The sequence below is a fragment of the Primulina huaijiensis genome, chromosome 4 (genome assembly GCF_012295235.1).
Source record: "Primulina huaijiensis isolate GDHJ02 chromosome 4, ASM1229523v2, whole genome shotgun sequence".
In the NCBI taxonomy this organism is placed as follows: domain Eukaryota; kingdom Viridiplantae; phylum Streptophyta; class Magnoliopsida; order Lamiales; family Gesneriaceae; genus Primulina; species Primulina huaijiensis.
Genome location: NC_133309.1, coordinates 4,679,127 through 4,692,101, shown reverse-complemented (window position 1 = coordinate 4,692,101; position 12,975 = coordinate 4,679,127).

Genomic DNA, 12,975 nt, shown 5'->3' with positions numbered 1-12,975 from the left:
AAGCCAACCAAGATCCACCCAAACACCTAGGACAACACAAAGCTCAAACCGAGAACACAAGAAAATTCTGTACCATGCGATTGTTTGGATCGCTTGCTGTCAAATGAAGGATCCAATGGTTATGAGGTTAACCATGGTCCATGCTAGACATGCTAAGGTGTTGTATGAGTCATGGCTAAGAGCTAGAAGCCAACCACAACCCACCTAACACCCCAAAACCGAAACTCAACACACTCAACAATACCAGAATTTTAAAACCGAAGGGGCGCTGTTCTTTGTATGTTTTAAAAATCGATGGGGACATGAACCAAGCCATGAAAGGGCATCTTGGTCACGTCCTAGACATGTCAAGGAGGGATTCTAACCATGGTTACAGGCCCAAAAGCCAACCAAGTTTCGAACCTCCCTGTACAAACCGAAAACCAGAATTTTGAGACACAAAATGCACCATGGGACGAGCTGCTGTCCATTCGTGTTGCTGGGGGGGAAAGGGCTTTAACCAATGGACTAACACCTTCCTAACACACCCTATAACATGTCTATAAGCAACCTTGAGCCCCTGTAAATCGAGCCAACCCTGAACCCACAAAAACATCAAAACCGTGAGGTGCACAAGTGAAGAGTCGAAAAATCTGCACAATGTTTTTCGAAAGTTCTTGACATGATTTCGGCACATGTAATGGTTTAAAAATAGATATATAACTTGATTGAAGAGCAAAGAAATAATATAGACATGCCTTAAGTTGTTTTTACAATAAACAACACAATACGTAGGATCGGGAGACACGGCAACGGAAATGAAGACACCTTGCTATTGTTGTTGCCTTGGCCAAGAATGGGAGCTGCCAAATCTCTTAATTTTTGTGCTAGGGAGAATGAAGAAGGTGGTGAAGGGTTGTGGTCAAATAAGGTGGTGCATGGGGGAGTAAATGATGCCAAGTTGGGGGGGGGGGGGAACATGCATGATGAATGGTTTGCCTTTGTTTTCTTGTTGGGGGAGTTAAATGGTGTCAAGTTGGGATTGTGTGGAGTGGAGATGACCGAGACTTGTCTTCCCAAATTGGTGTAGGATTTGTTTAAGTTTTGCTAAGTAGAATCCTATGTTAGATAAGCTTGATTAAAAGGTTAATTAAGCATAATCTTGATGAATTAAGAAGCCTACAATTAAATTGGTGATTGATTAATTAAAGTAGACTTAAATCCACTTGATTTCATTAAAATAAATTATTTCTTAGCTTGGAATAAATTTAAGAATATTTTTGGATCATAAAATTCATCCCCGATTTCCTATCTCCGGTTCGGTCTCGCGTATATGTCTAAAAAGCTAAAATTTGAAATACGTGATTTAAAAATCCTTAAAAATTTCATAAATGATTTAAATGCAATTAAATCAACAATTTCTTAAAATAATAACCATTTAAAATTAAATAATAAAAATTATGCACATATATACGCATATTGGTTTTTCGGGTACTACAACACTCCCCCCTTAAATAAAATTTCGTCCTCGAAATTAGAACTCACCGAATAAATCTGGAAAGCGACTCCGCATCTCTGACTCTGACTCCCAAGTAGCTTCCTCATCGGAATGATTAAGCCACTTGACCTTCACTGATTTGATCACCTTGTTCCGAAGCTTCTTCTCCTTACGGTCTAGGATCTGCACTGGTCTCTCTTCATAAGACAAGTTCGTAGAAAGTTGCAACGGCTCAAAGTTCAACACATGAGAAGGGTTCGCTAAATACTTCCTCAACATCGACACATGGAACACATTGTGTACTCCGGCCAGATTCGGCGGAAGAGCAACACGATATGCTAATGTCCCAACTCTGTCGAGGATCTCAAATGGTCCGATGAACCTCGGACTAAGCTTCCCCTTCTTTCCGAATCTCATGACACCCTTCATCGGTGCTATCTTCACGAAAACATGGTCGCCAACGGCAAACTCTAGATCTCTCCTCCTCCGGTCGGCATAACTCTTCTGTCGACTCTGAGCAGTCCTCATCCTGTCACGGATTACGACTACTAGATCAGCAGTCTGCTGAACGATCTCTGGACCTAACTCTGATCTCTCGCCTACTTCATCCCAATGAATAGGCGATCTACACTTCCTTCCGTACAGTGCTTCATAAGGAGCCATACCTATAGACGACTGAAAGCTGTTGTTATAGGTAAACTCCACTAATGGCAACTTCGATTCCCAGCTCCCTGAGAAATTGATGACCCAAGCACGGAGAAGATCCTCCAAGATCTGAATAACTCTCTCTGATTGACCATCTGTCTGAGGGTGAAAAGCTGTGCTAAACAACAACTTCGTACCCATCGCTGAATGCATACTCTTCCAAAATGAGGAAGTGAATCTCGGATCTCTGTCAGAAACAATAGAGACTGGGATACCGTGCAATCGGACTATCTCACGGATATATAACTCGGCAAACTGAATCATGGAGAAAGTCGTCTTAATAGGCAAGAAATGCGCTGACTTGGTAAGACAATCAACAATCACCCATATAGCATTCGAACCTCTAGCCGACTTCGGTAAATCAACCACGAAATCCATGTTAATGTTCTCCCACTTCCACTCGGGAATGGGAAGTGGCTTGAGTAAGACGGCTGGTCTCTGATGTTCAGCTTTCACAAGCTGACATGTCAAACACTCGGATACAAATCTCCGGATCTTTCTCTTCATACCGGGCCACCAATATAACATCTGCAAATCTTTGTACATCTTTGTACTCCCAGGATGAATAGAGTACGGAGACATATGGGCCTCAACAAATATGTCTGTTCGAATAGAATCGCTGATAGGAACCCACATCCTGTCTCGATAACGAACAATGCCATCACTCACTGTGTACAAAACATTGCCCTTCGCTTCATCTCTCTGCCTCCACTTTGCCAACTGCTCATCAGATGACTGACCGCTGCGAATACGATCTAATAAAGAAGACTTAATCATCAAGGTAGATAGACGGGGAACTCTACCTCGAGTATAAATCTCTAGATCAAACCCCTGAATCTCACTCTGAAAAGGCCTCTGAACTGTCAAATGAGTCATCACTGCGACTTTCCGGCTCAAAGCATCCGCTACTACATTAGCTTTACCAGGATGGTAGCTAATGTCACAGTCATAATCCTTTACTAACTCCAACCAACGCCTCTGACGCATATTCAACTCTTTCTGCGTAAAGAAGTACTTGAGGCTCTTGTGGTCGGTAAAGATCTGACACTTCTCTCCGTATAGATAATGCCTCCAAATCTTCAAGGCAAACACTATAGCAGCTAACTCAAGATCATGAGTAGAGTAGTTCTTCTCGTGGATCTTCAACTGACGAGAAGCATATGCTATTACTTTCCCATGCTGCATCAACACTGCGCCTAGACCGAGCTTCGAAGAATCGGTATACAATACAAAATCTCCGGGCCCAGAAGGCGTGGACAAGATCGGCGCTGAAATAAGAGCTTGCTTCAAAGAATCGAAGCTCTTCTGGCACTCATCGCTCCACACGTACTTAGCATTCTTCTTAGTCAATGACGTGAGTAGAACTGCAATAGAGGAGAAACCCTGAATAAACTTCCGATAGTATCCTGCTAGACCAAGGAAACTACGGATCTCTGATGAACTCTGCGGCACCTCCCAATCTCTGACGGTCGCAACCTTCGCTGGGTCTACCTCAATGCCACTGCTAGATATGATGTGGCCTAAGAACGCCACTTTCTCCAACCAGAACTCGCACTTGCTGAACTTACCGAACAGCTTGTGCCTCTGCAACGTCTGCAATACTGCGGTCAGATGCCTGTTGTGATCCTCTTGACCCTTTGAGTAGACGAGAATGTCGTCTATGAATACAATAACGAATTGATCAAGATACGGCTGAAATACACGATGCATGAGATCCATGAAGATCGCCGGCGCATTCGTCAAACCGAACGGCATCACAAGGAACTCGAAGTGCCCATAACGAGTCCTAAAAGCAGTCTTAAAGTATCGGCGTCTTTCACCCTCAACTGGTGATATCCGGATCGCAGATCTATCTTGGTGAATACTGAGGCTCCCTGCAACTGATCAAACAAATCCTCAATCCTCGGAAGTGGGTATTTATTCTTCACTGTAACCATGTTCAACTCCCGGTAGTCAATGCAAAGCCTCATAGATCCGTCTTTTTTCTTCACGAATAAGACAGGCGCGCCCCACGGAGAGAAACTCGGGCGAATAAACTCCTTGTCAAGAAGCTCCTGAATCTGTTTCTTGAGCTCAACCATCTCTGACGGTGCTAATCTGTATGGCGCCTTAGAGATAGGCGCGGTACCTGGCATGAGATCGATCGAAAACTCTACCTCTCGTACCGGTGGTCTACCAGAGACGTCATCAGGAAAAACGTCTGAAAAGTCCCTGACAACTGGGACATCTGCAACTGACTGGCTGGAGACCTCGGGAACAGATATAATTATCGCAATGAATGTTCGACAACCCCTATGCATGAGCTTCCTAGCCTGAATACAAGATATCATGATAGGCAAATTAAAGTACCGGTCAGGCTCAAATAGGAACTGCTCCCTTCCAAGCGGTCGGACTAGAACAGATCTCCGCTGAAAATCAATAAGTACTCTGTTCTTGTGCAGCCAATCCATCCCAAGGATAATATCGAACTCTGGCATTTGCAGCACAATCAAATCCGCATAGACAAGATTTCCATGAAGCTTGAGGTCTATGTCTCGTACTACGCTAGTCGCTGCCATCTCCTCGCCAGATGGAATAACCACAGAATACGCCACATCCAATCCAATCGTCTTGACCTCGATGGAATTTGCAAAGGTCTCAGATATGAATGAATGAGTGGCCCCAGAATCAATCAAGGCGTTCGTAGAAGCTCCGCCTATAAATATTCTTCTTGAAATGTTGGAACATCTATCTAAATCCAATAATTTACCAAAGTTAATCCTATAGACATGCAAAGGTCAAAGTTCTTCTAACTTAGATTCCCAAAACGACCCGAATAGAACATGCAATCTTATCACAATTTCTAAGTTCAAATCTTATAACCCAATAATTCAAAGCAATTCATCCCAAAATGCTGAATTAAATATGCTAAAATTTTCCCAAATAAAAACTTAAAGATTTAAGATACCTGTCAAGAGCATAGTCCCTGGGTTCGCCTCCGCTGCATGGAGTGCAAACACTCTGCTCTGAGTAGGCAATGTCCCCTGAGGACAATCTTTTAGCAAATGGCCTGTACCGCCACACTTGAAACACTTCCCAGAGCCATACATGCAAGTTCCGGTATGACGGCGTGTGCACCTGGCACAGACCGGGTACTCCTGCCTCCTCGGGACCACACGTCCCTGCTGCTGCTGCTCTCTGCTCCTTGATCGGCCATGGAAAGGCCTCTTATGCTACTGAAGAGGGCGGTGGGGCGCCTGAAATGGCCGCTTACCCTGGCGGTCATTCTCGATATCTCTCTGATCCTGCTCTGCAGTAAGAGCTCTAGAGACAGCGACCTCATATGTCGTAGGGCCAACAACCCTAACATCACGACGCAAGATCGGCCGCAATCCATCCATGAAATGCCTAAGTCTGGCACCTTCGTCGTTCGCGATCAGGGATACAAAGTGACAACCCATCTCGAACTTACGGATAAACTCCGTAACAGTCATGTCACCCTGTCTCAGGGTCATAAACTCCCTGGTCAACCTCGAACGCACGTCATCAGTAAAATACTTAGAGAAGAACACCTCTCTAAAGCGCGTCCAACTGAGAGTAGCTAGATCCAGAGCTACAGATGCGCCCTCCCACCATAGACGGGCGTCTCATCCAAAAAGATAGGTCGCACAGAGGACCCTGTCAACATCCTCCAGCTCCATAAATCTGAAAGTAACCTCTAGGGACTTAATCCATCCCTCAGCCACCATGGGATCAGACGTCCCAGTGAACTCCTTCGGGTTCATCCTCATGCACCGCTCACAAATAGCCTCGGGTCTAGGCGGCCTAGCCACCGCTGCAGCATTGTTCCCCGCGAACTGTGCGAAGAACTGAGTCATACCCGCCATCATCTGGGTATGCATATCAGGTGGTGGAGGAGGTGGCGGTGGACCTCTATCCTCATAACTGTTCTGAGTCTCATCAGCCTCGCTTTCAACACCCCTCCGGCGGTCAATAACTCGTCTAGGAGGCATACTGTACCATGTAAAATCCTTACGTAACCAACATGCAATATTTCTACTATTTTCTTGAAATTTAAATATATATTTGCTAAAACATAATCTTAACATAAAAATATTTTTCATGAGAATATGCTGATAAAATATTTCATGAGAACATGCTGGTAAACTTTCATGCTAAAAAAATGTAATACGTGAAATTAGGACTTACAGACTGAGGACATGACTTCGTGAGCTTCTCGAGATCAGTAGTAAGTACAATCCTTTACAAGAAACATCGTTCTGATACCAACTGTGAGGGCCCGTATTTTCGTATTCATAATTTTTCAGAATTATTAAAAATTTTCTATTTAAATAAATAAACTTGCGACGTATAAAAACTTTCGTAAAATAACCCAACGGTTTAACATAAACATAGCAGCGAAAACTGAATAATGTTTTAAACAATAACTTAAAATTTATGAAAGTTATAACAAGAGTTTGAACATAAAACTGAAACAAGAGTTTGAACATAAAACTGAATAACTAAACGTGAGGTCCTCGGGTTCGTACTACCGCCGATCCGAGCTAACTCACTGGTCCTCGCCCTCAGCCTCTGCATCGTCAGTACCTACATCAATCAAGTCTAGTGAGTCTAAAGACTCAGCATGCATATATCGTGAATAACAAGTAAATATATCATAAAATCGCATGCAACGTAAAAATATCGTATCGTAAAGCGTAACGTGAAAATCGTACCATGAGTAATTATAAATACGTGCATATTTGAAAATCATACGTAAAAGCTTTGCTCGATAGAGCTCTGTCATAACATATTATATCGTAATTTTTTTCTGTAGAGATAATGTTCTACGCAAGTGGCCCATAACATAACATGCACGTCTGATCAGACTAAACCACAGTATACTGGGCGGTAGAGATCATCACAGCCCTTGGACTGGATATCCGTACCATACATAATCGTAAACCGGTCGTAAGTCACCGGGTGAAGCAATCCCATAAGCGTAAGGTGGCCACAAGACATATCGCATATATCTCAAAAATAAACATTTTCTATTTTTATGCACGTAATATAATTATTATCCTGTTTTAATTTATCAATTGAGTTGGATCGTTCCCAGGCTCGCTGCGACCTAATTCTAACATGAGACACATGCAAATAATCTCGACTTGACCAACACTTCATAATCGAACTAAAAACGAGACAATTACGCCCAACAAACTTAGTATCTAACCATGACTCCGTACCAACCCGAGCCAACATCGAACCATCGTTTAGTCATGATTAAAATACACCTAAAATACTGGAAAATATAACCCTAGGGCTGTAATACACGAAAAATGTGAATGGAGGCCAAAAATCGTGAAACGCTCTTTCGAGAGTCACTTTAGCACATTGCACCGTAAATTCTCGTACGACCACTAAACTTAACCAAATCACAAACGGCCAAAAACATGACCTTCCTAACTCATTGAGGTACTGTCCAGTCCAAGGCCATAGGCTAAAAGCCAACCAAGAACTCGAAACAGCCCTCTGAACCGAAGCTCAAAGCTGTTGTCCAGAAAATGCAGCAGCGGCTGCTGTGATTCCTTGGCTTCGTTTTCAAGGCTTTGGCCATTGGGGCTTGAACCACCGACCAGAGCCTCTTACCAACATTCTAAGGAGTGGCTCAGACCATGGCTAAGGGCTAAAAGCCAACCAAGATCCACCCAAACACCTAGGACAACACAAAGCTCAAACCGAGAACACAAGAAAATTCTGTACCATGCGATTGTTTGGATCGCTTGCTGTCAAATGAAGAATCCAATGGTTATGAGGTTAACCATGGTCCATGCTAGACATGCTAAGGTGTTGTATGAATCATGGCTAAGAGCTAGAAGCCAACCACAACCCACCTAACTCCCCAAAACCGAAACTCAACACACTCAACAATACCAGAATTTTAAAACCGAAGGGGCGCTGTTCTTTGTATGTTTTAAAAATCGATGGGGACATGAACCAAGCCATGAAAGGGCATCTTGGTCACGTCCTAGACATGTAAAGGAGGGATTCTAACCATGGTTACAGGCCCAAAAGCCAACCAAGGTTCGAACCTCCCTGTACAAACCGAAAACCAGAATTTTGAGACACAACATGCACCATGGGACGAGTTGCTGTCCATTCGTGTTGCTGGGGGGGACAGGGCTTTAACCAATGGACTACCACCTTCCTAACACACCCTATATCATGTCTATAAGCAGCCTTGAGCCCCTGGAAATCGAGCCAACCCTGAAACCACAAAAACATCAAAACCGTGAGGTGCACAAGTGAAGAGTCGAAAAATCTGCACAATGTTTTTCGAAAGTTCTTGACATGATTTCGGCACATGTAATGGTTTAAAAATAGATATATAACTTGATTGAAGAGCAAAGAAATAACATAGACATGCCTTAAGTTGTTTTTACAATAAACAACACAATACGTCNTGGGGGGGGGGGGAGGGGGGAACATGCATGATGAATGGGTTTCCTTTGTTTTCTTGTTGGGGGAGTTAAATGGTGTCAAGTTGGGATTGTGTGGAGTGGAAATGACCGAGACTTGTCTTCCCAAATTGGTGTAGGATTTGTTTAAGTTTTGCTAAGTAGAATCCTATGTTAGATAAGCTTGATTAAAAGGTTAATTAAGCATAATCTTGATGAATTAATAAGCCTACAATTAAATTGGTGATTAATTAATTAAAGTAGACTTAAATCCTCTTGATTTCATTAAAATAAATTATTTCTTAGCTTGGAATAAATTTAAGAATATTTTTGGATCATAAAATTCATCCCCTATTTCCTATCTCCGGTCCGGTCTCGCGTATATATCTAAAAAGCTAAAATTTGAAATACGCGATTTAAAAATCCTTAAAAATTTCATAAATGATTTAAATGCAATTATCAACAATTTCTTAAAATAATAACCATTTAAAATTAAATAATAAAAATTATGCACATATATACGCATATTGGTTTTTCGGGTACTACAATAACCCTCACGATATCTCCATGCTATCATCACTTAATTAAAATCATGCATATACATATCATTTTAATTTTGAAACTAATCATATAACATATCTTTTAAATGTCCAATTTAAACTTAATAATTCCTGAACATCTAAAAATCATATTTCAACATCTAAAAATTGATAAACACCCACAATCATTGAACATAATCATATTAGCATATAAAATAGCATTTAGAACACTGTCATGACGTTTACTAAATTTCCGGTGTAAAAAGACCGTTTTACCCTTGAACGTGATATTTTTCGTTTTTGAATGTTTCTTGATTTCTTTGACTCTAACATGTCCTAAATAATTATTTAAGCTTAAATTAAAATTCTCATAATTTTATTTAGCTTAAAAACTAGGTTTTTTAATTAATTCGTAATTAATCGTTTTGAAGGCGTTTTAATCCCGAAAAATTCCAAACTTTAATATAAAATTCCGAAATTTAAAATGTAGTCTTTTTATATTATTTTAGCTCTTATGAACCATGACAGGCCCTAGACCACCCATGAGCCAACTCCCGTTTTTGTCGAGCCACGCTCGGGCCACCTTGAGCCAACCCCTTTCCAGCCCCCTTAGGGACCTACTGGACTCATGCTAACCCATAGGACTCGAACCCAGCCCCAAAACCGAACCCAACATCTGAGCCTTGTCTTGGCTGAGAACTCCTTATGTTCATGGACTCTACATATTGGTGCCTAGGACTCTAGCCGTTGCCCCAACACCTAAACCAGCCTCTCAAGCACTAACCTAGGACCATAAAGAGTCGACCTAGCCCAGCCTAAGCCCCCTTGGCCGAGCCCTCAACCCCTACGCATACACTGAACCTGCGCGCGACTTGGCACCAAGATCAAGCCTAGCCCCAAGACATGAAAACCGAACCCACAAGACCACCATGACAGCATCTTGCTTCCAGCTGGTGTTCTTGATCGTGTGTTGTGTTTTTTGAATGATTTCTAAGACTCTAAATTCGTGTAAAACCTTGCTTGATCATATCCTAATCATGGCAGCCCTCTTAAACACATACACACATGAACTTGAAGATCAAAAACACAAGTTTGGAACACCTATGCATGCAACTTCGAAAATAATTAATATGCTACTTGTTCTTCATACAAAACCTGCATAAAATCTTAATATGGTGTGATGATGAGTAAAAGGAGAATATAGCGTGCCTTTGCATTTTAAACGCACGATTATTCGATGGCGATACGAAGAACGGCATTGAAGAAAAACCCTTGGCTGAACTCCCTTGAAATTTTGAACTTCCTCTTCAATCTTTTAGGTGTGTGTCGTGTGTTATTTTGGAGGAAAGAGTTTGGATGGAGTAGGGAAGTGGACGTGACTTGCAAAGGGTTTTGGGGTGGGATTAAAATATTATATAGTTAATTATTTACTAATAAGGTGTTAGGCCTATTAAGCATAGTTTAGGCCCATTAGTACTAGATTAGGATTTAATTAAAATACTAAAAATAGTTTTATTTAATTAAGTTTGTGAATTTATTAGCCGGGTTGTCAAAAAGTTCGTATTTTTGTTGAAAAACCAACATCGATAAAAATTACGTCCCGGCATATAAAATCACCTCAAAACTCCTTATTTTAAAAAATATGAAAAAGCATTGTTCATATTTTAAATAATAAATACAATTATTTAATAAAAATATTTTACGTTTTTTCAGCCTTCGGTCTCCATTCTTCGATCGCAACTTGAATAATTCTTTAAAAATAACATTTTATGCATCATGACAATTAAATCATGTTTAACATCTAATCATGCATGTCACATAATCAATTAAGCAATTAAATCAAATAATTACTTATTTTTCATATTTCTTAGATATGTATGACGTTGGGTTACGTCGTCTTAATTTTTGACCTTATAGATTATGTCGAGGTTTAAGGTGTCAATGGGTTGGAGTCGTGAGGTAGCCACGGTTTATTGAGGGCCGATCCAATACTTTTGTGGAATGGCTCGGTTGTGGTTAGATCGGAAGAAAGGAGTGAGCCGGCGGTGCAAGGGCTGTTCCGAGCCTTGGACCAGACCCTCGTTGGTCTGAATCGTGGCCTATGATGGCTCAAACCCTGCTGGTCATGGTCATGGGGCCAAGCTAGGGAGTTTAGGCGATGGTTGTCTCGGTTGGGCTTGTTTTGGAGGCTCACGTGTGGTCACGCTTAACAGCGTGCATGCGGCTGAGGGCTAGGGCGGTCCAAGAGGGTCCAGAGATGGGCTAGGAAGAGTTGGTTCAGGTCTGGTCCTCGGTAGTTTGGGCTAGGGTTGAAATTTAAGAAGATAGATACGCTAGGGTTTTCGGTGCTTGTGTGATGAAAATTACTGCAAGCGGCAACGTGTTTTGTTGATTTCAAAATGGCTGGAATTGGGTGGTCTAGGGGCTGGTCGGGAGTTATTATGTTGTGGTTTAAGTTTGGAAAGATTTGGTTAAGTTTCTGCTTGATTCGGGGTAAAACCGGGACTTCGGTCCAAGTTTTAAAAAAAATCGAATAAGTTATGCAACGAGCTCAAGTTTACATCTAGGAATCGATTGTAAATACGTTTTGAGATGTTTTTAAGAGTTTTGTTGGCTTGGGTCGAAATTTTGAGGTACAGGGGTAAAATGGTCACTGGGTATCCAGGGCAAAATGTTCATTTTGCACCGGGATCGAGTTAGCAGTCCTGGCAGCACCCTTGTCACAAAATCGCACGTTTTAATGTATATGCTATCATGGTCATGATCTTCTTGGAAAAATGGAAAATACCTTGATGCTCGATTTTAAAAAATTTACATATATACATGATTTCTATAAGTGATGAATACGATGACATGTTTTTTAAGGAAGGGAGTTGGTTGTGACTAATACGATGATACGATAATACGATGACATGTAAGGCCAAGGCTCAGTGGATGGGTATTACTGTCGCTGATGCCCCACTGCCAGGTACCGCTGTTATACGTGGATGGATCCATCGACTAATACGATGATACGAAAGCCACAACTAATGAACGGAATTCCAGTAAAGAAAATGAATACATAAATGCTGATATGTTGAGACATTTTTTGGACATGTTTTGCTTTGACACGATATGTTTAAGTTCACACTTTTAAGATCATGAAGTTTATTTTAAGAAAAGTACTTTTCACTGTTACATGTATGTATATGTACTTGTTATAACAATTTTGGCGTGTTAAGTATTTAGACTCACTAGATGTGAAAGATGCAGGTGAGCATATTGATAAGGAGACTGGAGGCGCCGAAAACTGAGTAGGCGGGGCTGGAACTGCGCACGCTAACCCGAGAATTATATTTTCCTGCACATTACATTTATGATTTAAGAGGAACCATGGATATTTTATGCACTGTTCGTTTTACATATTTTTGGTTTGACATGATTTTTGAAATATTTTTTAACTACAATATTTTTATCATTATTGGAATTCTTTTATTTTAAGATGTCTTTTTTACAACAGTTATTGTATACATGCATTTAAATAAATTTTCGGTATTTAGCTATAAAAAAAAAAAATTCTAGCAGCCTTTTAATTAGTAGATGTTTATATAAAGATGACCTTGTTGGAACATGCTTATCTGGGAAAAAGGTGTAAGATATGATTATTTTGTTAAATGCTCAGCAATAGGGGCCGATCGAATACAGAAACAACATAAATATAATCTTTGAAAGTAATGTGTCTCAGAATGCTTTGCAACAGAAAAATAAGAAAAATGTTTGAAATTCTTGAATCATGACAGATATAGAACAAAAACATATATATAGCTCATGGATGTTC